This window comes from Thalassophryne amazonica, chromosome 23 (genome assembly GCF_902500255.1).
Source record: "Thalassophryne amazonica chromosome 23, fThaAma1.1, whole genome shotgun sequence".
Classification (NCBI taxonomy): Eukaryota; Metazoa; Chordata; class Actinopteri; order Batrachoidiformes; family Batrachoididae; genus Thalassophryne; species Thalassophryne amazonica.
The window spans coordinates 23,448,916-23,475,925 of NC_047125.1; the positions used below are offsets into that span (position 1 = coordinate 23,448,916).

Here is a 27,010-nt window from a genome sequence, read left to right on the forward strand (position 1 = left end):
AAATAAAGAACAATTTAAATATGAAATTAATTAGAAAATTAACAATTAGAAAAAAATCAACATTGCAAAGAAAAATGTGGAACGCTTCACGAATTTGCGTGTCATCCTTGCGCAGGGGCCATGCTAATCTTCTCTGTATCGTTCCAATTTAGTATATGTGCTACCGAAGTAACACAACGTCCCACTATTTTTGTCACCATATATAAGGGCCTGTGTCCCAAACAGGACCAACACTCATGGTTGTTGCGAAAATATGAACAGAGCGAAAAAAATTGGCTCAATTTTTCAGAAGTAAAGAATAGTTGAAATGCAACACAACACAATAATGTGCTTCTGACAAAACTTTATGACTAATTTTTTGGCTACGTTCATTGAAAAGGTTCATGGGATTTCTATGCAAAACAGCAGCTACATCGGGCAGTCAGGATTGGTTGATGTGTCCCACAGTAATCGTAAAACCTGCACCCCACACCCACTCACATTTTAACGGTGGCTGTTGAGGAGTGTGGAGGAAGGGTACCAAGAAACACGCACTCTTTACAAACTAAAGTGAAACCATCCTGGCTCTCGTTTTACCAAGAAATGCAAGACAAATAAAAGACAAATAAAAATCTGTAGACAAATAATTACTGCATGAAGTAGGGGTGGGCAATATGACAGAAAATTCATATCACAGTGTGAATTGAATCCCTTCTCGGCAATGGTATATATCGCGATATAAACCTAAGTGTAAAAATCATAATGTGCTTCTGAATGGGTCCCTTAGCAAAGGTAAATTGATCAAAATAAATAAATAAAAACAACACAAAAACAAAAACAGATATGTCATTTTGAAAACATTTATTGCGCAGATCTCAAAACTACAGGTACAATTTGCCGGAAGGGACATCTAAGATGCGAGCCAAGATTTGATGTTTTGGTGAAAAAATTAAATAACATTTATTTACAGTTGGTTTTGAGGCTGAAATTTCATCTCTTGAACACATGTGCTTCCACACCTGGTGGATGTGATGATACAATTTGTTCATTACTGTGGTCATTGGAAGCCGGGGCTTCATAATGAGAAGGAAGTAACCTCAAAATCCATCTGTGTCTAAAGTGTGACAATGTGTGCAAATCACTGTGTGTAATGTTTGGGACAAAGTGTGAAGCTGAGTCTGTGCTTACTGTTGTGCAACTCTGTATAAGTGCTTTGCTTCTTGAGTGTAAAGATGTTAATTGTGCAAAATTTTTCAGTATATAAACAAATGTAAAAAAAAAAACTGTAAAGGACAGAAAAAACAGATGAACAAAGATGAAACAGTGGCATCTATAGACATTATATACATAAACACCTCACATGACTCGCTACAATGTAAAACAGTATCAACACTGTACAGACTCATAACTAACACAAACACCTTGACTTTTTCATTCAACAGATAATCAGGGGAGAGCGTGAATGCAGTCCCCCACTACAGGAAATTATGCAGTTAAGATTCTCACATTTAGGGAATTCGCAGGGGTCAAGAAAATGAGAAAAGTAACATAAATTTAAAAAAATTAACGTTGCAAAGAAAATGTGGAACGCTTCACGAATTTGCGTGTCATCCTTGCGCAGGGGCCATGCTAATCTTCTCTGTATCGTTCCAATTTTAGTATATGTGCTACCGAAGTAACACAACAACCCAATATTTGTCACTGTATATAAGGGCCTGTGTCCCAAACAGGACCAACACTCATGGTTGTTGTCAAAATTACAACACAGAGTGGAAAAAAAGTCTCAATTGTTCACAAGTAAAGAATAGCAAAGAACACAACACAATAATGTGCTTCTGACTAATTTTTTTTTAATGACTAATTTTTGGCTACATTCATCGAAAGGGTTCATGGGATTTCTATGCAAAACAGCAGCTATGTCAGGCAGTTAGGATTGGTTGACGTGTCCCACAGTAATCGTAAAACCTGCACCCCACACCCACTCACATTCTAATGGCGGCTGTTGAGGAGAGTGGGGGAAGGGTATCAAGAAACACACACTCCTTGCAAACAAGTGAATCCATCCCGGTTCTTGTTTTATCAAGAAATGCAAGACAAATAAAAATCTGTAGACAAAAGTTATTGCATGAAGTACATACACTTACAGCAACTCTGAAGAAAACTAAAGCAACAACAACAACAACAATGCTGTAAATAGCACCTACCTGAGGGCTGTATTTTCAATTAAACATGTGCTTCCACACCTGGTGGATGTGATGATACAATTTGTTCATTACTGTGGTCATTTGAAACCGGGGCTTCGTGATGAGAAGGAAGTAACCTCACCATCCATCTGTGTCTAAAGTGTGACAATGCGTGTAGAGTTTTGCAAATGACAGTGTGCAATATTTGACAAAAAGTGTGAAGCTGAGTCTGTGCTTATTGTTGTGCAACTCTGTGTAAGTGCTTTGCTTCTTGAGAGTAAAAATGTCAGTTGTGGAAAATTTTTCCTTTTAGTGTGTAAACAACTGTAAAAAAAACAAAACTGCAAAGGACAGAAAAAAAAAACAATGAACAAAGACAAAACAGTGACATCTATAGACATTATACAGCCCCTGGCAAAAATTATGCAACCACCGGCCTCGGAGGATGTTTATTCAGTTGTTTAATTTTGTAGAAAAAAAGCAGATCACAGACATGACACAAAACTAAAGTCATTTCAAATGGCAACTTTCTGGCTTTAAGAAACACTATAAGAAATAAAGAAAAAAAAACTGTGGCAGTCACTAACGGTTACTTTTTTAGACCAAGCAGAGGGGAAAAAAATATGGAATCACTCAATTCTGAGGAAAAAATTATGGAATCATGAAAAACAAAAGAACGCTCCAACACATCACTAGTATTTTGTTGCACCACCTCTGGCTTTTATAACAGCTTGCAGTCTATGAGGCATGGACTTTACAAACAGTACTCTTCATCAATCTGGCTCCAACTTTCTCTGATTGCTGTTGCCAGGTCAGCTTTGCAGGTTGGAGCCTTGTCATGGACCATTTTCTTCAACTTCCACCAAAGATTTTTAATTGGATTAAGATCCGGACTATTTGCAGGCCATGACATTGACCCTATGTGTCTTTTTGCAAGGAATGTTTTCACAGTTTTTGCTCTATGGCAAGATGCATTATCATCTTGAAAAATGATTTCATCATCCCCAAACATCCTTTCAATTGATGGGATAAGAAAAGTGTCCAAAATATCAATGTAAACTTGTGCATTTATTGATGATGTATTGACAGCCATCTCCCCAGTGCCTTTACCTGACATGCAGCCCCATATCATTAATGACTGTGGAAATTTACATGTTCTCTTCAGGCAGTCATCTTTATAAATCTCACTGGAACAGCACCAAACAAATGTTCCAGCATCATCACCTTGCCCAATGCAGAGTCGAGATTCATCACTGAATATGACTTTCATCCAGTCATCCACAGTCCACGATTGCTTTTCCTTAGCCCAGTGTAACCTTGCTTTTTTTCTGTTTAGGTGTTAATAATGCCTTTCATTTAGCTTTTCTGTATGTAAATCCCATTTCCTTTAGGCGGTTTCTTACAGTTCGGTCACAGACGTTGACTCCAGTTTCCTCCCATTCGTTCCTCATTTGTTTTGTTGTGCATTTTCGATTTTTGAGACATATTGCTTTAAGTTTTCTGTCTTGACGCTTTGATGTCTTCCTTGGTCTACCAGTATGTTTGCCTTTAACAACCTTCTCATGTTTTTTGTATTTGGTCCAGAGTTTAGACACAGCTGACTGTGAACAACCAACATCTTTTGCAACATTGCGTGATGATTTACCCTCTTTTAAGAGTTTGATAATCCTCTCCATTGTTTCAATTGACATCTCTCATGTTGGAGCCATGATTCATGTCAGTCCACTTGGTGCAACAGCTCTCCAAGGTGTGATCACTCCTTTGTAGATGCAGACTAACGAGCAGATCTGATTTAATGCAGGTGTTAGTTGTGGGGATGAAAATTTACAGGGTGATTCCATAAATTATTCCTTAGAATTGAGTGAGTCCATATTTTTTTCCCTCTGCTTGGCCTAAAAAAGTAACCGTTACTGACTGCCACAATTTTTTTTCTTGATTTCTTATAGTGTTTCTTAAAGCCAGAAAGTTGCCATTTGAAATGACTTTAGTTTTGTGTCATGTCTGTGATCTGCTTTTTTCCTACAAAATTAAACAACTGAATTAACATCCTCTGAAGCCTGTGATTCCAAAATTTTTGCCAGGGGTTGTATACATAAACACCTCATGACTCATAAAGTAAACCAGTGTCACCGCCATACAGACCCCTAACCAGCAAAAACACAAAACTTGACTTTTTCATTCAACAGATAATCAGGGGAGAGCGCGAACGCAGTCCCCCACTACCAGAAATTATGCAGTCGAGATTCCCACATTTGGGGAATTCGCAGGGGTCAGCACAACCGGAGTGCAATGGCTAAGCCTCACCCTGGGTGAACCACCTTCTTGATCATGGTATCTCCCCTGCCAGGTAAGTATGAGTTGTCCACCTCCAACACACTGTAGTCTTTCACACACCAACCATGTACACTCATGGTGTCGACAATCTACAAAACACCCCAACAAATTACAGCCAACTATCGAAATAATAATTTCTATTATTATTCATTGAACCATAAATAATGGCAGATATGTCTTACACTTTAAATTGGAAAAACAAAGCTGGGACTTTTCCCATCATGCAATGCTACATTTCCAGGAATAAACCTAACTTAAAAACACTTATTATAACCATGATCATTCTAAAATACAAGTAGCAACCCAATAGCAAACTGAAATCACTGGAAATAGAAACATACTAGAGGCTAAAGTTGCCCTATTTTTCTTTAAAGGACAGAAAAAAGACAAAGATGAAGCAGAGACGTCTCCCCCTCCCGTCCCACACAATCACTTCCTGTCCTCAAAACAGCTACTAACAGCTACACTGCCACCTGCTGTCCTGAAGCATGAACGACAGTACATGGATTCATGTTTCACAATACTTAATGATTACAGCAGCTCTTGCTCGCCATTACCATGACATGCGACTTTGTTTACAATTTTCACTGCACAAAATAAAACAAACCAAAAAGCCACACACTTCAGTCAAAATATATAAACATATAAATACAAATGCTGTTTTGTTTTCATCTCACAACAGTCTTCCAACGATTAGACACGACTGTAATCAGTTGCACACGAATGTAATCAATACAAAACACATTTGTAAAAACCCCTATTTTAGCATGTGCATTTCTCACACGCTTTTACAAGGTCAGGGATTTAACAAATTTCAACAAAAATGGAGAGTTTTCATGTGTAAAATGAGCTACCAGTACCAGGATAATTTCAGTGGTGAGGAGTTAGCAAATGGTGCGTCGTCACCATCATGTGACTGTTGCTTTCTCGTACTCAGAGAGCTTGCACTTATTAGTGATTTTCTACAAGAACAGGCCTTCAAACATACTCCAGCAGACAGCCCGAAGCAAGCGAACACATGGACATTTGGAACTGTGTCAGAAGTACAGCCGGCTCAAGTGGAGAGGGAGTGTGTCATCATTCGGTCCTGTGACTCTGAGGAGAGACGCGCAGTCGGTAACAGACAGATGGCGTCAGCGGCAGAAAATGACAGCATTTGGAGGAAAAGCTCTGAATCGGCGAAGTCCCACAAAAACAATGCACAAAAGATATTATTTTTCCCCTTACATGACGGACCGTAACTTCAGCTTGCTGGCGAGCCAGTAACAGTGGCAGCATTTGGAGGAAAGATGTTTAATTAGTCCCACAACAACACATGGCGGATGTTGTTATTATTATTAATGTTCCTTTACATGAGGGACAGTAACTTCAGTTTATGAACTGGCGAAGCAGGAGATATTAGTGGTCCAGTCCCTGCCTGAGAGCTGTTGTGGGCTGCCCACAGAAAAGGCACATTCATCAGGAACAAATAAAAACTGTCCGGTGTCATTTCTTGCCCACAACAATAGATAAGCGTCCCTGTTAGCGACTTTAATCAGCAGAAAAAAACGTGAGTCATGACTGACAACTTTAAATGGCTTTGACAATGGATGATAAATAAGTTTTCAAATAACAACAACAAAAAATATCGGGAGATGATGCCACAGTATACCGCACTGCGAAAGCAGTATAATGACAGGGCTCCATTATTTCATTTTCTGGGGAGAACTGAGATATTTAACTCTTAATTAAGTTGGCTCGAGTTATGGCTCTAATAATAAACAACAATATGAAATACGTGGGGGATATAGCAATCAGCATGTCCGTCCCTCTATCTGTCCGTCCGACCATTTCCGCTTGTTCGTGTGATATCTCAAGAACCACTTGAACAGTTTCATTCACATTTTGCATAAGGGTGACACTTTGCATTACTGATTTGTTGAGATCAAGGGGACATGTCATCTCATGATGAAACTTGTTTTATTCCACTTTGAATGTGCCCTCTGATATCTCAGAAGGGCATTCGTACCCCACACTGCCACGAAGTGTGATGTCAGTATTTCACCCAGTATGAAACGCCATAAAATATACAATACTAATCAAATAAAAGAACAATTTAAATATGAAATTAAATTAGAAAATTAACAATTAGAAAAAAATCAACATTGCAAAGAAAAATGTGGAACGCTTCACGAATTTGCGTGTCATCCTTGCGCAGGGGCCATGCTAATCTTCTCTGTATCGTTCCAATTTTAGTATATGTGCTACCGAAGTAACACAATGTCCCACTATTTTGTCACCATATATAAGGGCCTGTGTCCCAAACAGGACCAACACTCATGGTTGTTGCGAAAATATGAACAGAGCGAAAAAATTGGCTCAATTTTTCAGAAGTAAAGAATAGTTGAAATGCAACACAACACAATAATGTGCTTCTGACAAAACTTTATGACTAATTTTTGGCTACGTTCATTGAAAAGGTTCATGGGATTTCTATGCAAAACAGCAGCTACATCGGGCAGTCAGGATTGGTTGATGTGTCCCACAGTAATCGTAAAACCTGCACCCCACACCCACTCACATTTTAACGGTGGCTGTTGAGGAGTGTGGAGGAAGGGTACCAAGAAACACGCACTCTTTACAAACTAAAGTGAAACCATCCTGGCTCTCGTTTTACCAAGAAATGCAAGACAAATAAAAGACAAATAAAAATCTGTAGACAAATAATTACTGCATGAAGTAGGGGTGGGCAATATGACAGAAAATTCATATCACAGTGTGAATTGAATCCCTTCTCGGCAATGGTATATATCGCGATATAAACCTAAGTGTAAAAATCATAATGTGCTTCTGAATGGGTCCCTTAGCAAAGGTAAATTGATCAAAATAAATAAATAAAAACAACACAAAAACAAAAACAGATATGTCATTTTGAAAACATTTATTGCGCAGATCTCAAAACTACAGGTACAATTTGCCGGAAGGGACATCTAAGATGCGAGCCAAGATTTGATGTTTTGGTGAAAAAATTAAATAACATTTATTTACAGTTGGTTTTGAGGCTGAAATTTCATCTCTTGAACACATGTGCTTCCACACCTGGTGGATGTGATGATACAATTTGTTCATTACTGTGGTCATTGGAAGCCGGGGCTTCATAATGAGAAGGAAGTAACCTCAAAATCCATCTGTGTCTAAAGTGTGACAATGTGTGCAAATCACTGTGTGTAATGTTTGGCAAAAAGTGTGAAGCTGAGTCTGTGCTTACTGTTGTGCAACTCTGTATAAGTGCTTTGCTTCTTGAGTGTAAAGATGTTAATTGTGCAAAATTTTTCAGTATATAAACAAATGTAAAAAAAAAAACTGTAAAGGACAGAAAAAACAGATGAACAAAGATGAAACAGTGGCATCTATAGACATTATATACATAAACACCTCACATGACTCGCTACAATGTAAAACAGTATCAACACTGTACAGACTCATAACTAACACAAACACCTTGACTTTTTCATTCAACAGATAATCAGGGGAGAGCGTGAATGCAGTCCCCCACTACAGGAAATTATGCAGTTAAGATTCTCACATTTAGGGAATTCGCAGGGGTCAAGAAAATGAGAAAAGTAACATAAATTTAAAAAAATTAACGTTGCAAAGAAAATGTGGAACGCTTCACGAATTTGCGTGTCATCCTTGCGCAGGGGCCATGCTAATCTTCTCTGTATCGTTCCAATTTTAGTATATGTGCTACCGAAGTAACACAACAACCCAATATTTTGTCACTGTATATAAGGGCCTGTGTCCCCAACAGGGCCAACACTCATGGTTGTTGTCAAAATTACAACACAGAGTGAAAAAAAGTCTCAATTGTTCACAAGTAAAGAATAGTAAAGAACACAACACAATAATGTGCTTCTGACTAATTTTTTTTTAATGACTAATTTTTGGCTACATTCATCGAAAGGGTTCATGGGATTTCTATGCAAAACAGCAGCTATGTCAGGCAGTTAGGATTGGTTGACGTGTCCCACAGTAATCGTAAAACCTGCACCCCACACCCACTCACATTCTAATGGCGGCTGTTGAGGAGAGTGGGGGAAGGGTATCAAGAAACACACACTCCTTGCAAACAAGTGAATCCATCCCGGTTCTTGTTTTATCAAGAAATGCAAGACAAATAAAAATCTGTAGACAAAAGTTATTGCATGAAGTACATACACTTACAGCAACTCTGAAGAAAACTAAAGCAACAACAACAACAACAATGCTGTAAATAGCACCTACCTGAGGGCTGTATTTTCAATTAAACATGTGCTTCCACACCTGGTGGATGTGATGATACAATTTGTTCATTACTGTGGTCATTTGAAACCGGGGCTTCGTGATGAGAAGGAAGTAACCTCACCATCCATCTGTGTCTAAAGTGTGACAATGCGTGTAGAGTTTTGCAAATGACAGTGTGCAATATTTGACAAAAAGTGTGAAGCTGAGTCTGTGCTTATTGTTGTGCAACTCTGTGTAAGTGCTTTGCTTCTTGAGAGTAAAAATGTCAGTTGTGGAAAATTTTTCCTTTTAGTGTGTAAACAACTGTAAAAAAAACAAAACTGCAAAGGACAGAAAAAAAAACAATGAACAAAGACAAAACAGTGACATCTATAGACATTATACAGCCCCTGGCAAAAATTATGCAACCACCGGCCTCGGAGGATGTTTATTCAGTTGTTTAATTTTGTAGAAAAAAAGCAGATCACAGACATGACACAAAACTAAAGTCATTTCAAATGGCAACTTTCTGGCTTTAAGAAACACTATAAGAAATCAAGAAAAAAAAACTGTGGCAGTCACTAACGGTTACTTTTTTAGACCAAGCAGAGGGGAAAAAAATATGGAATCACTCAATTCTGAGGAAAAAATTATGGAATCATGAAAAACAAAAACGCTCCAACACATCACTAGTATTTTGTTGCACCACCTCTGGCTTTTATAACAGCTTGCAGTCTCTGAGGCATGGACTTTACAAACAGTACTCTTCATCAATCTGGCTCCAACTTTCTCTGATTGCTGTTGCCAGGTCAGCTTTGCAGGTTGGAGCCTTGTCATGGACCATTTTCTTCAACTTCCACCAAAGATTTTTAATTGGATTAAGATCCGGACTATTTGCAGGCCATGACATTGACCCTATGTGTCTTTTTGCAAGGAATGTTTTCACAGTTTTTGCTCTATGGCAAGATGCATTATCATCTTGAAAAATGATTTCATCATCCCCAAACATCCTTTCAATTGATGGGATAAGAAAAGTGTCCAAAATATCAATGTAAACTTGTGCATTTATTGATGATGTATTGACAGCCATCTCCCCAGTGCCTTTACCTGACATGCAGCCCCATATCATTAATGACTGTGGAAATGTACATGTTCTCTTCAGGCAGTCATCTTTATAAATCTCACTGGAACGGCACCAAACAAATGTTCCAGCATCATCACCTTGCCCAATGCAGAGTCGAGATTCATCACTGAATATGACTTTCATCCAGTCATCCACAGTCCACGATTGCTTTTCCTTAGCCCAGTGTAACCTTGCTTTTTTTCTGTTTAGGTGTTAATAATGCCTTTCATTTAGCTTTTCTGTATGTAAATCCCATTTCCTTTAGGCGGTTTCTTACAGTTCGGTCACAGACGTTGACTCCAGTTTCCTCCCATTCGTTCCTCATTTGTTTTGTTGTGCATTTTCGATTTTTGAGACATACTGCTTTAAGTTTTCTGTCTTGACGCTTTGATGTCTTCCTTGGTCTACCAGTATGTTTGCCTTTAACAACCTTCTCATGTTTTTTGTATTTGGTCCAGAGTTTAGACACAGCTGACTGTGAACAACCAACATCTTTTGCAACATTGCGTGATGATTTACCCTCTTTTAAGAGTTTGATAATCCTCTCCATTGTTTCAATTGACATCTCTCATGTTGGAGCCATGATTCATGTCAGTCCACTTGGTGCAACAGCTCTCCAAGGTGTGATCACTCCTTTGTAGATGCAGACTAACGAGCAGATCTGATTTAATGCAGGTGTTAGTTGTGGGGATGAAAATTTACAGGGTGATTCCATAAATTATTCCTTAGAATTGAGTGAGTCCATATTTTTTTTCCCTCTGCTTGGCCTAAAAAAGTAACCGTTACTGACTGCCACAATTTTTTTCTTGATTTCTTATAGTGTTTCTTAAAGCCAGAAAGTTGCCATTTGAAATGACTTTAGTTTTGTGTCATGTCTGTGATCTGCTTTTTTCCTACAAAATTAAACAACTGAATTAACATCCTCTGAAGCCTGTGATTCCAAAATTTTTGCCAGGGGTTGTATACATAAACACCTCATGACTCATAACAAAGTAAACCAGTGTCACCGCCATACAGACCCCTAACCAGCAAAAACACAAAACTTGACTTTTTCATTCAACAGATAATCAGGGGAGAGCGCGAACGCAGTCCCCCACTACCAGAAATTATGCAGTCGAGATTCCCACATTTGGGGAATTCGCAGGGGTCAGCACAACCGGAGTGCAATGGCTAAGCCTCACCCTGGGTGAACCACCTTCTTGATCATGGTATCTCCCCTGCCAGGTAAGTATGAGCTGTCCACCTCCAACACACTGTTGTCTTTCACACACCAACCATGTACACTCATGGTGCCAACAATCTACAAAACACCCCAACAAACTACAACCAACTGTGGAAATAATAATGTCTATTATTATTCATCTGATCAAGGACAATGACAGATAAGCCCAAAAAATTACTTTGGAAAAAGACTGTTCACTTTCCCATCATGCAATGCTGCTTTTGCAGAGACAATGTAAACCTAAAAACACTCACTGTAACTACGTTACACCTAAAATATTAACCAAAATTCAACAGCAAACTGAAATGAAGGGAATTAAAAACTTGCTAGAGGAAAATGTTATGTTCTTGTTTAAAGGTCAGAAAAAAGAAAAATACAGATAAACAAAGACCAAGCAGAGACGTCTCCCCCTCCCATCACATAGAGCCACTTCCTGTCCCCAAAGCAGCTACTAACATTTATACTGCCACCCGCTGTTCAGAAGTATAAACTACAGCGCTGTTATTCCACTGTCTGGGGAGAACCCTGATATTTATCTTTTAGAAAGATTGGTTTGAGTTGTGCCTCTAATAACAGATTAGCAAAAAGAAAAATCTTGAATTATTAATTTTATTATCCCCCTGGGATAAAATACAGAGGGGATATAGCAATCAGCATTTCCGTCCCTCCATCCGGTTTCGCTTGTTAGCGCAATGTCTCATGAACAAATTGTCCAGTGTCATTCACATTTAGCATAAGGGTGACACTTTGTATTACTGACTTGTGGGGAAGCGGGATTATGTCATCTCGAGATCACTCTTGTTTTATTCCACTTTGAATGTGTCCATTGATGTCTGAAAGGCCCGTCGTGCCCCACACTGGCATGAACAGTGTTGTCACTATTTCACCCAGTATGGAACCACATGAAAATATATAATATTAATCAAATAAGAAACAATTTAAATATGAAAATAAATTTGAAAAGTAACATAAATAAGAAAAAAATTTAACGTTGCAAAGAAAATGTGGAACGCTTCACGAATTTGCGTGTCATCCTTGCGCAGGGGCCATGCTAATCTTCTCTGTATTGTTCCAATTTTAGTACATGTGCTACCGAAGTAACACAACCACCCAATATTTTGTCACTGTATATAAGGGCCTGTGTCCCCAACAGGGCCAACACTCATGGTTGTTGTCAAAATTACAACACAGAGTGAAAAAAATGTCTCAATTGTTCAGAAGTAAAGAATAGGTGAAATGCAACAGAACACAATAATGTGCTTCTGACTAAATTTTTTATGACTAATTTTTGGCTACATTCATCGAAGGGTTCATGCGATTTCTATGCAAAACAGCAGCTACGTCAGGATTGGTTGACGTGTTCCACAGTAATCGTAAAACCTGCACCTCACACCCACTCACATTCTAACGGCGGCTGTTGAGGAGTGTGGGGGAAGGGTATCAAGAAACACACACTCTTTGCAAACTAAAGTGAAACCATCCTGGTTCTTGTTTTATCAAGAAATGCAAGACAAATACAGATCTGTATACAAATAAAAATTACTGCATGAAGTACATACACTTACAGCAACTCTGAAGAAAAACTAAAGCAACAACAACAAGAACGATACTGTAAATAGCACCTACCTGGGTGCTGTATTTTCAATTAAACACGTGCTTCTACACCTGGTGGACTTGATGATACAATTTCTTCATTACTGTGGTCATTGGAAGCCGGGGCTTCGTAATGAGAAGGAAGTAACCTCACAATCCATCTGTGTCTAAAGTGTGACAATGCGTGTAGAGTTTTGCAAATCACTGTGTGTAATGTTTGGCAAAAAGTGTGAAGCTGAGTCTGTGCTTATTGTTGTGCAACTCTGTATAAGTGTTTTTGCTTCTTTAGTATAAAGATTTCTATGTAAATGTATATTTCTATGAAATTTTTCTTTTTAGTGTGTAAACAACTGTAAAGGTCAGAAAACAGATGAACAAAGACCAAACAGTGGCATCTATAGACACCTCATGTTACAGCCATGCTAGCACAAACCCAACATCCTTAACTTTTTCATTCAACAGATAACCAGGGGAGAGCGCGAACGCAGTCCCCCACTATCAGAAATTATGCAGTCGAGATTCCCACATTTGGGGAATTCGCAGGGGTCAGCACAACCGGAGTGCAATGGCTGAGCCTCACCCTGGGTGAACCACCTTCTTGATCATGGTATCTCCCCTGCCAGGTAAGTATGAGTTGTCCACCTCCAACACACTGTAGTCTTTCACACACCAACCATGTACACTCATGGTGTCGACAATCTACAAAACACCCCAACAAATTACAGCCAACTATCGAAATAATAATTTCTATTATTATTCATTGAACCATAAATAATGGCAGATATGTCTTACACTTTAAATTGGAAAAACAAAGCTGGGACTTTTCCCATCATGCAATGCTACATTTCCAGGAATAAACCTAACTTAAAAACACTTATTATAACCATGATCATTCTAAAATACAAGTAGCAACCCAATAGCAAACTGAAATCACTGGAAATAGAAACATACTAGAGGCTAAAGTTGCCCTATTTTTCTTTAAAGGACAGAAAAAAAGACAAAGATGAAGCAGAGACGTCTCCCCCTCCCGTCCCACACAATCACTTCCTGTCCTCAAAACAGCTACTAACAGCTACACTGCCACCTGCTGTCCTGAAGCATGAACGACAGTACATGGATTCATGTTTCACAATACTTAATGATTACAGCAGCTCTTGCTCGCCATTACCATGACATGCGACTTTGTTTACAATTTTCACTGCACAAAATAAAACAAACCAAAAAGCCACACACTTCAGTCAAAATATATAAACATATAAATACAAATGCTGTTTTGTTTTCATCTCACAACAGTCTTCCAACGATTAGACACGACTGTAATCAGTTGCACACGAATGTAATCAATACAAAACACATTTGTAAAAACCCCTATTTTAGCATGTGCATTTCTCACACGCTTTTACAAGGTCAGGGATTTAACAAATTTCAACAAAAATGGAGAGTTTTCATGTGTAAAATGAGCTACCAGTACCAGGATAATTTCAGTGGTGAGGAGTTAGCAAATGGTGCGTCGTCACCATCATGTGACTGTTGCTTTCTCGTACTCAGAGAGCTTGCACTTATTAGTGATTTTCTACAAGAACAGGCCTTCAAACATACTCCAGCAGACAGCCCGAAGCAAGCGAACACATGGACATTTGGAACTGTGTCAGAAGTACAGCCGGCTCAAGTGGAGAGGGAGTGTGTCATCATTCGGTCCTGTGACTCTGAGGAGAGACGCGCAGTCGGTAACAGACAGATGGCGTCAGCGGCAGAAAATGACAGCATTTGGAGGAAAAGCTCTGAATCGGCGAAGTCCCACAAAAACAATGCACAAAAGATATTATTTTTCCCCTTACATGACGGACCGTAACTTCAGCTTGCTGGCGAGCCAGTAACAGTGGCAGCATTTGGAGGAAAGATGTTTAATTAGTCCCACAACAACACATGGCGGATGTTGTTATTATTATTAATGTTCCTTTACATGAGGGACAGTAACTTCAGTTTATGAACTGGCGAAGCAGGAGATATTAGTGGTCCAGTCCCTGCCTGAGAGCTGTTGTGGGCTGCCCACAGAAAAGGCACATTCATCAGGAACAAATAAAAACTGTCCGGTGTCATTTCTTGCCCACAACAATAGATAAGCGTCCCTGTTAGCGACTTTAATCAGAAGAAAAAAACGTGAGTCATGACTGACAACTTTAAATGGCTTTGACAATGGATGATAAATAAGTTTTCAAATAACAACAACAAAAAATATCGGGAGATGATGCCACAGTATACCGCACTGCGAAAGCAGTATAATGACAGGGCTCCATTATTTCATTTTCTGGGGAGAACTGAGATATTTAACTCTTAATTAAGTTGGCTCGAGTTATGGCTCTAATAATAAACAACAATATGAAATACGTGGGGGATATAGCAATCAGCATGTCCGTCCCTCTATCTGTCCGTCCGACCATTTCCGCTTGTTCGTGTGATATCTCAAGAACCACTTGAACAGTTTCATTCACATTTTGCATAAGGGTGACACTTTGCATTACTGATTTGTTGAGATCAAGGGGACATGTCATCTCATGATGAAACTTGTTTTATTCCACTTTGAATGTGCCCTCTGATATCTCAGAAGGGCATTCGTACCCCACACTGCCACGAAGTGTGATGTCAGTATTTCACCCAGTATGAAACGCCATAAAAATATACAATACTAATCAAATAAAAGAACAATTTAAATATGAAATTAAATTAGAAAATTAACAATTAGAAAAAAATCAACATTGCAAAGAAAAATGTGGAACGCTTCACGAATTTGCGTGTCATCCTTGCGCAGGGGCCATGCTAATCTTCTCTGTATCGTTCCAATTTTAGTATATGTGCTACCGAAGTAACACAATGTCCCACTATTTTGTCACCATATATAAGGGCCTGTGTCCCAAACAGGACCAACACTCATGGTTGTTGCGAAAATATGAACAGAGCGAAAAAATTGGCTCAATTTTTCAGAAGTAAAGAATAGTTGAAATGCAACACAACACAATAATGTGCTTCTGACAAAACTTTATGACTAATTTTTTGGCTACGTTCATTGAAAAGGTTCATGGGATTTCTATGCAAAACAGCAGCTACATCGGGCAGTCAGGATTGGTTGATGTGTCCCACAGTAATCGTAAAACCTGCACCCCACACCCACTCACATTTTAACGGTGGCTGTTGAGGAGTGTGGAGGAAGGGTACCAAGAAACACGCACTCTTTACAAACTAAAGTGAAACCATCCTGGCTCTCGTTTTACCAAGAAATGCAAGACAAATAAAAGACAAATAAAAATCTGTAGACAAATAATTACTGCATGAAGTAGGGGTGGGCAATATGACAGAAAATTCATATCACAGTGTGAATTGAATCCCTTCTCGGCAATGGTATATATCGCGATATAAACCTAAGTGTAAAAATCATAATGTGCTTCTGAATGGGTCCCTTAGCAAAGGTAAATTGATCAAAATAAATAAATAAAAACAACACAAAAACAAAAACAGATATGTCATTTTGAAAACATTTATTGCGCAGATCTCAAAACTACAGGTACAATTTGCCGGAAGGGACATCTAAGATGCGAGCCAAGATTTGATGTTTTGGTGAAAAAATTAAATAACATTTATTTACAGTTGGTTTTGAGGCTGAAATTTCATCTCTTGAACACATGTGCTTCCACACCTGGTGGATGTGATGATACAATTTGTTCATTACTGTGGTCATTGGAAGCCGGGGCTTCATAATGAGAAGGAAGTAACCTCAAAATCCATCTGTGTCTAAAGTGTGACAATGTGTGCAAATCACTGTGTGTAATGTTTGGCAAAAAGTGTGAAGCTGAGTCTGTGCTTACTGTTGTGCAACTCTGTATAAGTGCTTTGCTTCTTGAGTGTAAAGATGTTAATTGTGCAAAATTTTTCAGTATATAAACAAATGTAAAAAAAAAAAACTGTAAAGGACAGAAAAAAACAGATGAACAAAGATGAAACAGTGGCATCTATAGACATTATATACATAAACACCTCACATGACTCGCTACAATGTAAAACAGTATCAACACTGTACAGACTCATAACTAACACAAACACCTTGACTTTTTCATTCAACAGATAATCAGGGGAGAGCGTGAATGCAGTCCCCCACTACAGGAAATTATGCAGTTAAGATTCTCACATTTAGGGAATTCGCAGGGGTCAAGAAAATGAGAAAAGTAACATAAATTTAAAAAAATTAACGTTGCAAAGAAAATGTGGAACGCTTCACGAATTTGCGTGTCATCCTTGCGCAGGGGCCATGCTAATCTTCTCTGTATCGTTCCAATTTTAGTATATGTGCTACCGAAGTAACACAACAACCCAATATTTTGTCACTGTATATAAGGGCCTGTGTCCCAAACAGGACCAACACTCATGGTTGTTGTCAAAATTACAACACAGAGTGAAAAAAAGTCTCAATTGTTCACAAGTAAAGAATAGTAAAGAACACAACACAATAATGTGCTTCTAATTTTTTTTTAATGACTAATTTTTGGCTACATTCATCGAAAGGGTTCATGGGATTTCTATGCAAAACAGCAGCTATGTCAGGCAGTTAGGATTGGTTGACGTGTCCCACAGTAATCGTAAAACCTGCACCCCACACCCACTCACATTCTAATGGCGGCTGTTGAGGAGAGTGGGGGAAGGGTATCAAGAAACACACACTCCTTGCAAACAAGTGAATCCATCCCGGTTCTTGTTTTATCAAGAAATGCAAGACAAATAAAAATCTGTAGACAAAAGTTATTGCATGAAGTACATACACTTACAGCAACTCTGAAGAAAACTAAAGCAACAACAACAACAACAATGCTGTAAATAGCACCTACCTGAGGGCTGTATTTTCAATTAAACATGTGCTTCCACACCTGGTGGATGTGATGATACAATTTGTTCATTACTGTGGTCATTTGAAACCGGGGCTTCGTGATGAGAAGGAAGTAACCTCACCATCCATCTGTGTCTAAAGTGTGACAATGCGTGTAGAGTTTTGCAAATGACAGTGTGCAATATTTGACAAAAAGTGTGAAGCTGAGTCTGTGCTTATTGTTGTGCAACTCTGTGTAAGTGCTTTGCTTCTTGAGAGTAAAAATGTCAGTTGTGGAAAATTTTTCCTTTTAGTGTGTAAACAACTGTAAAAAAAACAAAACTGCAAAGGACAGAAAAAAAAAACAATGAACAAAGACAAAACAGTGACATCTATAGACATTATACAGCCCCTGGCAAAAATTATGCAACCACCGGCCTCGGAGGATGTTTATTCAGTTGTTTAATTTTGTAGAAAAAAAGCAGATCACAGACATGACACAAAACTAAAGTCATTTCAAATGGCAACTTTCTGGCTTTAAGAAACACTATAAGAAATCAAGAAAAAAAAACTGTGGCAGTCACTAACGGTTACTTTTTTAGACCAAGCAGAGGGGAAAAAAATATGGAATCACTCAATTCTGAGGAAAAAATTATGGAATCATGAAAAACAAAAGAACGCTCCAACACATCACTAGTATTTTGTTGCACCACCTCTGGCTTTTATAACAGCTTGCAGTCTATGAGGCATGGACTTTACAAACAGTACTCTTCATCAATCTGGCTCCAACTTTCTCTGATTGCTGTTGCCAGGTCAGCTTTGCAGGTTGGAGCCTTGTCATGGACCATTTTCTTCAACTTCCACCAAAGATTTTTAATTGGATTAAGATCCGGACTATTTGCAGGCCATGACATTGACCCTATGTGTCTTTTTGCAAGGAATGTTTTCACAGTTTTTGCTCTATGGCAAGATGCATTATCATCTTGAAAAATGATTTCATCATCCCCAAACATCCTTTCAATTGATGGGATAAGAAAAGTGTCCAAAATATCAATGTAAACTTGTGCATTTATTGATGATGTATTGACAGCCATCTCCCCAGTGCCTTTACCTGACATGCAGCCCCATATCATTAATGACTGTGGAAATTTACATGTTCTCTTCAGGCAGTCATCTTTATAAATCTCACTGGAACAGCACCAAACAAATGTTCCAGCATCATCACCTTGCCCAATGCAGAGTCGAGATTCATCACTGAATATGACTTTCATCCAGTCATCCACAGTCCACGATTGCTTTTCCTTAGCCCAGTGTAACCTTGCTTTTTTTCTGTTTAGGTGTTAATAATGCCTTTCATTTAGCTTTTCTGTATGTAAATCCCATTTCCTTTAGGCGGTTTCTTACAGTTCGGTCACAGACGTTGACTCCAGTTTCCTCCCATTCGTTCCTCATTTGTTTTGTTGTGCATTTTCGATTTTTGAGACATATTGCTTTAAGTTTTCTGTCTTGACGCTTTGATGTCTTCCTTGGTCTACCAGTATGTTTGCCTTTAACAACCTTCTCATGTTTTTTGTATTTGGTCCAGAGTTTAGACACAGCTGACTGTGAACAACCAACATCTTTTGCAACATTGCGTGATGATTTACCCTCTTTTAAGAGTTTGATAATCCTCTCCATTGTTTCAATTGACATCTCTCATGTTGGAGCCATGATTCATGTCAGTCCACTTGGTGCAACAGCTCTCCAAGGTGTGATCACTCCTTTGTAGATGCAGACTAACGAGCAGATCTGATTTAATGCAGGTGTTAGTTGTGGGGATGAAAATTTACAGGGTGATTCCATAAATTATTCCTTAGAATTGAGTGAGTCCATATTTTTTTCCCTCTGCTTGGCCTAAAAAAGTAACCGTTACTGACTGCCACAATTTTTTTTCTTGATTTCTTATAGTGTTTCTTAAAGCCAGAAAGTTGCCATTTGAAATGACTTTAGTTTTGTGTCATGTCTGTGATCTGCTTTTTTCCTACAAAATTAAACAACTGAATTAACATCCTCTGAAGCCTGTGATTCCAAAATTTTTGCCAGGGGTTGTATACATAAACACCTCATGACTCATAACAAAGTAAACCAGTGTCACCGCCATACGGACCCCTAACCAGCAAAAACACAAAACTTGACTTTTTCATTCAACAGATAATCAGGGGAGAGCGCGAACGCAGTCCCCCACTACCAGAAATTATGCAGTCGAGATTCCCACATTTGGGGAATTCGCAGGGGTCAGCACAACCGGAGTGCAATGGCTAAGCCTCACCCTGGGTGAACCACCTTCTTGATCATGGTATCTCCCCTGCCAGGTAAGTATGAGTTGTCCACATCCAACACACTGTTGTCTTTCACACACCAACCATGTACACTCATGGTGCCAACAATCTACAAAACACCCCAACAAACTACAATCAACTGTGGAAATAATAATGTCTATTATTATTCATCTGATCAGGACAATGACAGATAAGCCCAAAAAATTACTTTGGAAAAAGACTGTTCACTTTCCCATCATGCAATGCTGCTTTTGCAGAGACAATGTAAACCTAAAAACACTCACTGTAACTACGTTACACCTAAAATGTTAACCAAAATTCAACAGCAAACTGAAATGAAGGGAATTAAAAACTTGCTAGAGGAAAATGTTATGTTCTTGTTTAAAGGTCAGAAAAAGAAAAATACAGATAAACAAAGACCAAGCAGAGACGTCTCCCCCTCCCATCACATAGAGCCACTTCCTGTCCCCAAAGCAGCTACTAACATTTATACTGCCACCCGCTGTTCAGAAGTATAAACTACAGCGCTGTTATTCCACTGTCTGGGGAGAACCCTGATATTTATCTTTTAGAAAGATTGGTTTGAGTTGTGCCTCTAATAACAGATTAGCAAAAAGAAAAATCTTGAATTATTAATTTTATTATCCCCCTGGGATAAAATACAGAGGGGATATAGCAATCAGCATTTCCGTCCCTCCATCCGGTTTCGCTTGTTAGCGCAATGTCTCATGAACAAATTGTCCAGTGTCATTCACATTTAGCATAAGGGTGACACTTTGTATTACTGACTTGTGGGGAAGCGGGATTATGTCATCTCGAGATCACTCTTGTTTTATTCCACTTTGAATGTGTCCATTGATGTCTGAAAGGCCCGTCGTGCCCCACACTGGCATGAACAGTGTTGTCACTATTTCACCCAGTATGGAACCACATGAAAATATATAATATTAATCAAATAAGAAACAATTTAAATATGAAAATAAATTTGAAAAGTAACATAAATAAGAAAAAAATTTAACGTTGCAAAGAAAATGTGGAACGCTTCACGAATTTGCGTGTCATCCTTGCGCAGGGGCCATGCTAATCTTCTCTGTATCGTTCCAATTTTAGTATATGTGCTACCGAAGTAACACAACCACCCACTATTTTGTCACTGTATATAAGGGCCTGTGTCCCCAACAGGGCCAACACTCATGGTTGTTGTCAAAATTACAACACAGAGTGAAAAAAATGTCTCAATTGTTCAGAAGTAAAGAATAGGTGAAATGCAACAGAACACAATAATGTGCTTCTGACTAAATTTTTTATGACTAATTTTTGGCTACATTCATCGAAGGGTTCATGCGATTTCTATGCAAAACAGCAGCTACGTCAGGATTGGTTGACGTGTTCCACAGTAATCGTAAAACCTGCACCTCACACCCACTCACATTCTAACGGCGGCTGTTGAGGAGTGTGGGGGAAGGGTATCAAGAAACACACACTCTTTGCAAACTAAAGTGAAACCATCCTGGTTCTTGTTTTATCAAGAAATGCAAGACAAATACAGATCTGTATACAAATAAAAATTACTGCATGAAGTACATACACTTACAGCAACTCTGAAGAAAAACTAAAGCAACAACAACAAGAACGATACTGTAAATAGCACCTACCTGAGTGCTGTATTTTCAATTAAACACGTGCTTCTACACCTGGTGGACTTGATGATACAATTTCTTCATTACTGTGGTCATTGGAAGCCGGGGCTTCGTAATGAGAAGGAAGTAACCTCACAATCCATCTGTGTCTAAAGTGTGACAATGCGTGTAGAGTTTTGCAAATCACTGTGTGTAATGTTTGGCAAAAAGTGTGAAGCTGAGTCTGTGCTTATTGTTGTGCAACTCTGTATAAGTGTTTTTGCTTCTTTAGTATAAAGATTTCTATGTAAATGTATATTTCTATGAAATTTTTCTTTTTAGTGTGTAAACAACTGTAAAGGTCAGAAAACAGATGAACAAAGACCAAACAGTGGCATCTATAGACACCTCATGTTACGGCCATGCTAGCACAAACCCAACATCCTTAACTTTTTCATTCAACAGATAACCAGGGGAGAGCGCGAACGCAGTCCCCCACTATCAGAAATTATGCAGTCGAGATTCCCACATTTGGGGAATTCCCAGGAGTCAGCACAACCGGAGTGCAATGGCTGAGCCTCACCCTGGGTGAACCACCTTCTTGATCATGGTATCTCCCCTGCCAGGTAAGTATGAGCTGTCCACATCCAACACACTGTTGTCTTTCACACACCAACCATGTACACTCATGGTGTCGACAATCTACAAAACACCCCAACAAACTACAACCAACAATGGAAATAATAAGTACTACTATTATTAATTGATCCAAGAGTAATGACAGATATGCCTAACATTTTACTTTGGATAAAGATAGAGTGCTAACTTTCCCATCATGCAATGCTGGGAAACAAAGCCAACCTAAAAACAAAGCCAACCTAAAAGAACTCCCCGAAACTTCATTACACATACAATATAAGCCAAATCTCAACAGCAAACTGAAATGAAGAGAATTAAAAACATACTAGAGTTAAATGTTGTTATATTTTTGTGTAAAGGTCAGAAAAAAGAAAAATACAAAGACCAAGCAGAGACGTCTCCCCCTCCCATCGCATAGAGCCACTTCCTGTCCCCAAAGCAGCTACTAACATTTATACTGCCACCCGCTGTTCAGAAGTATAAACTACAGCACATGACTTTTTTGTTACACAAAACTACTTCTTAACAATAAACACAACTGGTGAGAATTATGTGACTCTGCAATCCTTCAGCAGCTACAGATCAGTGGCATAAACACTCCAATTGATATACAGAAGAGCCCATTATACTACACACTGCCATGAACCGTGTTGTCACTATTTCACCCAGTATGGAACCACACGAAAATATACAATATTAATCAAATAAGAAACAATTTAAATATGAAAATAAATTTGAAAAGTAACATAAATAAGAAAAAAAAATTAACGTTACAAAGAAAATGTAGAACGCTTCACGAATTTGCGTGTCATCCTTGCGCAGGGGCCATGCTAATCTTCTTTGTATCATTCCAATTTTAGTATATGTGCTACCGAAATAACACAACAACCCACTATTTTGTCACCGTATATAAGGGCCTGTGTCTCAAACAGGACCAACACTTATGGTTGTTGCCAAAATATGAACAGAGTGAAAAAAATGGCTCAATTACCCACAAATAAAGAACAGTTGAAACACAACACAACGCAATAATGTGCTTCTGACAATTCTTTTATGACTAATTTTTGGCTACGTTCATCGAAAGGGTTCATGGGATTTCTATGCAAAACAGCAGCTACGTCAGGCAGTCAGGACTGGTTGACGTGTCCAACAATAATCGTAAAACCTGCACCCCACACCCACTCACATTCTAACAGCGGCTGTTGAGGAGCGTGGGGGAAGGGTATCAAGAACACACACATTTTGCAAACTAAAGTGAAACCATCCTGGTTCTTGTTTTATCAAGAAATGCAAGACAAATAAAAGACAAATAAAAATCTTAAGACAAATAAAATACTGCATAAAGTACATACACTTAACAGCAACTCTGAAGAAAAACTAAAGCAGCAGCAATAACAACAACAAAGACCAAGCATCTAGTGTGCCTTTATTAGAGAGAGTGGAGACATGACAAGTCGAAAAAAATCAATGCAAAAATAGTGTTGACTGTTAATGTGTCTGCATGTAAATCCAGCTATTTTATTTATTTATTTGCTGAAAATGCTGGGTTGTTGTGCATTTGGAGGCAAAAACAGACACAACAAGGGCTTCAAGATGTACAGATTCCCTTCAGATCCGAACAGAAGAAAAATTTGGGAAAATAAATCCAGCCATGTGGGATGGGAAGCCGACATCCTCATCAAAACTTTGCAAGGTAGGTAAATTTATTGTTCAGTCCCATGTACAGTAAAACTCACCTAAACCGTTGTCGTATAAACCAGATATTCGCAGTCACCGAACAAAAAAGTCCCAAAGTTTTTGTATTGTTTTCCATGTAATAAACAACATATATAACAGATTTTTTACAGCAAAAGTTTCGCTCACATTTGATAAAATGTCCCGTCCGATCACAATGTATTTCCATTAAAAACTTGGAGCAGTCTGGACGTGCAGAGGTACAAATTAAAGTTTGGCTCTGACACTCTCCTATTTGTAGAAAGTGGGAGAGGAGACATTTCTGTGATTAAAAGTATGACCGTTTATTTTTTTCCAACGGTGTTCAGACTCGGACCCGCAGCCTGACATGCATCTGTTAAATCAGACACTAAACGCTGTGATTTGACACTTTTCTGCTTTTAATCCTTCGTCTGCCATATTATATAGCGCGCACGCTGATAAATGGATCAGAGAAGTCTGAATCACATTTACAGCACAAAGTCTGTAAAAGAGGAAAATGTTCAGCTTACCTTTGATTTGGAGGTGATGACTGTAGAAAGCAAAGCTTGTTGAGGGTCAAATTAGTCCATAATAAAGCATAATCCAGAGACGGAGAATGTTAAAACTGTCACGCACGTCATTGCATGACACGGAGTTAAAGAGCAGCAGCTGCATAAATCACAAACACTCCACTTGATAAAAACCCTGGAGACACTGGTGCAACTTAATCAACACCCCTGATTAATCCATCAAAAAAACAAAAAACAAAAATAAAAACACTTCTGTTTGCCTATCAACAGGATCATCATGATCATCCAACACAAAGCTCTCTCTCACACTGAGAACCCTGGGAGCACCAACTTTGATCTTTTGGGTATAGGGGTACTTCTGAAGACCTTTGAATCTATGGTGTCACAACTATTCTTTATTGAATGGTCGGAGTAGGACTTCCACCCGTACAGGACACTTTCACAGCACTGAGCAGGTTCCTTCAGAGACAGAAGGCTTCACTCAAAAGTGTTTGAAGGAACAATATCACAGCCAGTGCCGGCGTCATTGGGGACATAGGGGGCAAATTCTCAAATTTCATTTTATTAAATTCCACTAAAGGCATCTTTGTCACCTTGACAGTTGTGTACCATGACTGCAATATACAGCACTGAACCAAGTGGGCCACTAGTAACAGAGCAGACATGAAAACAAACTTTCACACATACCACTGTAGTCTGATTTCATCATTTATTGGTGCAAAAAAAAAAAAACCCTTTTAGCAAAACAACTGGATATCTCAAATTACATAAGCCACACAGTATGTTTTGCACTAACTACTTCTAATACAAAGTTCTTTTTGAACAAAAATTCAGGGGAGAGCGCAAACGCAGTCCCCCACTACCAGAAATGATGCAGTCAAGATTCCCACATTTGGTCCTTATATGTAAACAGGCACACAACTGTCTACATATACGGTCCCACAGCTGACAGTGCATGTCAGAACACAAACCAAGCAAGAAGTCAAAGGAATTGTCTGTAGACCTCTGAGACAGGACGGTCTCAAGGCACAAATTTGGGGAAGGGTCCAGAAACATTTCTGCTGCTTTGAAGGTCCCAGTGAGCACAGTAACCTCCATCATCTGTAAATGGAAGAAGTCTGGATCCACAAGGACTCTTCCTAGAGCTGACCGCCCATCTAAACTGAGCAGAGCAATTGGGGGAGAAGGGCCTTAGTCAGGGAGGTGACCAAGAACCCGATGGTCACTGTGTCAGAACTCCAGCATTCCTCTGTGGTGAGAGGAGAACCTTCCAGAAGGACAACCATCTCTGCAGCAATCCACCAATCAGGCCTGTATGGTAGAATGACCAGATGGAAGCCACTCCTTAGTAAAAGGCACATGGCAGCCAATCTGGAGTTTGCCAAAAGGCACCTGAAGGACTCTTAGACTATGAAAAACAAAATTTTCTGGTCTGATGAGACAAAGATTGAACTCTCCGGCATGAATACCAGGCTTCATGTTTGGAGGAAATCAGGCACCATCTCTACAGTGAAGCATGGTGGTGGCAACATCATGCTGTGAGGATATTTTTCAGCAGTAGGAACTGGGAGACTAGGCAGGATTGAGGCAAAGATGAATGCAACAATGTACAGAGGTATCCTGGATGAAAACTTGCTCCAGAGCGCTCTTAACCTCAGATTGCGGTGATAGTTCGTCTTTCAGCAGGATAAGGACCCTAAACACACAGCCAAGATATCAAAGGAGTGGCTTCAGGACAATTCTGTGAATGTCCTTGAGTGCCTTAAATAAGCGCCAGGCAACATGTGCATTAAAAAGATTAATTTGGTCAAGTCACCCTTTTTTCTAAGTCCACTGTGGAGTGGTACCTTAAAATCCTAAAGCCTGATTTATACTTCTCCAGTCCGGTAACTACATGGCCATGTAATGACGTCAACGTGCATGTGACCCTTTCAAATTTACCCATCGCCTCCTTATGTAATTTGCTGCAGGAATAGCAGCTTTTTCTGGATTAATTTGTCCCTCAACGAGCTCCACTTATTTATAAAATCATCAACCTCCAAAACAACAGTACGATACATACAATTTGCATGAATTGTGGGTCATTTGAGCGTCTTTTTCCAACTCCATGTTATGAAGTTGGTCATATTTTTGGATTTTTCTGCAAAACAGATTTGATCCATGATCGAAATGTAATTGGCGGGCACACAGCAAAAACTATTAAAATATGACGGGAGAGGAAGGACTGAAGATGTAAAAGTGACAAATCACAGCCCTTGCGGTCTCCATCGTTTAGCAGGTGCGTGTCAGGCTGTGGAAAGGGTTCACAGCCACGCAGAGGGCTTTGATCTAAAGCAGTCTGGCTCGTCACACCCAGGGATATGTGTGAAACGTAAGACTATATTACAGTGGAGGCAGCAAGCAGCCTTTTTGTTAATAATCACCTGCATCATTTAGGTGAGCATGATTTGAAAAAATAAAGGGGCCGGGCTTTTAATCAAGGAAATACGGTACTCACTTCCTTGAATCGGCAAGAGTCACTACTGAACTTCATTTCGTACCTCTATTGTGATTGTGCGCACCCAGACTGCTCTGCCTGATACATGCAAGTTTTTTTTTTTTTAATGGCAATGCAATGCGATGGAACGGAACGCTTTGTGCTATGTGAGTGAAAATCCGTTATACAAAATCCGATTATTAAC

The 27,010-nt window shown here is 39.1% G+C and overlaps 14 non-coding genes across 14 annotated transcripts; all 14 read right to left on the reverse strand.

Annotated features, from left to right (window-relative positions):
* Window positions 1-70: 70 nt before the first annotated feature.
* Window positions 71-174, reverse strand: LOC117505548. The gene has a single exon (XR_004559131.1). It is a non-coding gene; the product is annotated as a U6 spliceosomal RNA (small nuclear RNA).
* A 1,381-nt stretch (window positions 175-1,555) lies between these two features.
* On the reverse strand, window positions 1,556-1,661 carry LOC117505543. The gene has a single exon (XR_004559126.1). It is a non-coding gene; the product is annotated as a U6 spliceosomal RNA (small nuclear RNA).
* Window positions 1,662-4,353: 2,692 nt separating this feature from the next.
* LOC117505582 lies at window positions 4,354-4,517 on the reverse strand. Its single transcript, XR_004559164.1, has one exon. It is a non-coding gene; the product is annotated as a U1 spliceosomal RNA (small nuclear RNA).
* Window positions 4,518-6,648: 2,131 nt separating this feature from the next.
* LOC117505531 lies at window positions 6,649-6,754 on the reverse strand. Its single transcript, XR_004559115.1, has one exon. It is a non-coding gene; the product is annotated as a U6 spliceosomal RNA (small nuclear RNA).
* Window positions 6,755-8,131: 1,377 nt separating this feature from the next.
* On the reverse strand, window positions 8,132-8,237 carry LOC117505544. Its single transcript, XR_004559127.1, has one exon. It is a non-coding gene; the product is annotated as a U6 spliceosomal RNA (small nuclear RNA).
* A 2,692-nt stretch (window positions 8,238-10,929) lies between these two features.
* LOC117505583 lies at window positions 10,930-11,093 on the reverse strand. The gene has a single exon (XR_004559165.1). It is a non-coding gene; the product is annotated as a U1 spliceosomal RNA (small nuclear RNA).
* Window positions 11,094-12,081: 988 nt separating this feature from the next.
* LOC117505552 lies at window positions 12,082-12,187 on the reverse strand. Its single transcript, XR_004559135.1, has one exon. It is a non-coding gene; the product is annotated as a U6 spliceosomal RNA (small nuclear RNA).
* Window positions 12,188-13,143: 956 nt separating this feature from the next.
* LOC117505575 lies at window positions 13,144-13,307 on the reverse strand. The gene has a single exon (XR_004559158.1). It is a non-coding gene; the product is annotated as a U1 spliceosomal RNA (small nuclear RNA).
* A 2,133-nt stretch (window positions 13,308-15,440) lies between these two features.
* On the reverse strand, window positions 15,441-15,546 carry LOC117505533. Its single transcript, XR_004559116.1, has one exon. It is a non-coding gene; the product is annotated as a U6 spliceosomal RNA (small nuclear RNA).
* A 1,380-nt stretch (window positions 15,547-16,926) lies between these two features.
* On the reverse strand, window positions 16,927-17,032 carry LOC117505545. Its single transcript, XR_004559128.1, has one exon. It is a non-coding gene; the product is annotated as a U6 spliceosomal RNA (small nuclear RNA).
* A 2,691-nt stretch (window positions 17,033-19,723) lies between these two features.
* On the reverse strand, window positions 19,724-19,887 carry LOC117505584. Its single transcript, XR_004559166.1, has one exon. It is a non-coding gene; the product is annotated as a U1 spliceosomal RNA (small nuclear RNA).
* A 986-nt stretch (window positions 19,888-20,873) lies between these two features.
* On the reverse strand, window positions 20,874-20,979 carry LOC117505546. The gene has a single exon (XR_004559129.1). It is a non-coding gene; the product is annotated as a U6 spliceosomal RNA (small nuclear RNA).
* A 956-nt stretch (window positions 20,980-21,935) lies between these two features.
* Window positions 21,936-22,099, reverse strand: LOC117505591. Its single transcript, XR_004559173.1, has one exon. It is a non-coding gene; the product is annotated as a U1 spliceosomal RNA (small nuclear RNA).
* A 782-nt stretch (window positions 22,100-22,881) lies between these two features.
* LOC117505556 lies at window positions 22,882-22,987 on the reverse strand. Its single transcript, XR_004559139.1, has one exon. It is a non-coding gene; the product is annotated as a U6 spliceosomal RNA (small nuclear RNA).
* Between the last annotated feature and the right edge of the window lie 4,023 nt (window positions 22,988-27,010).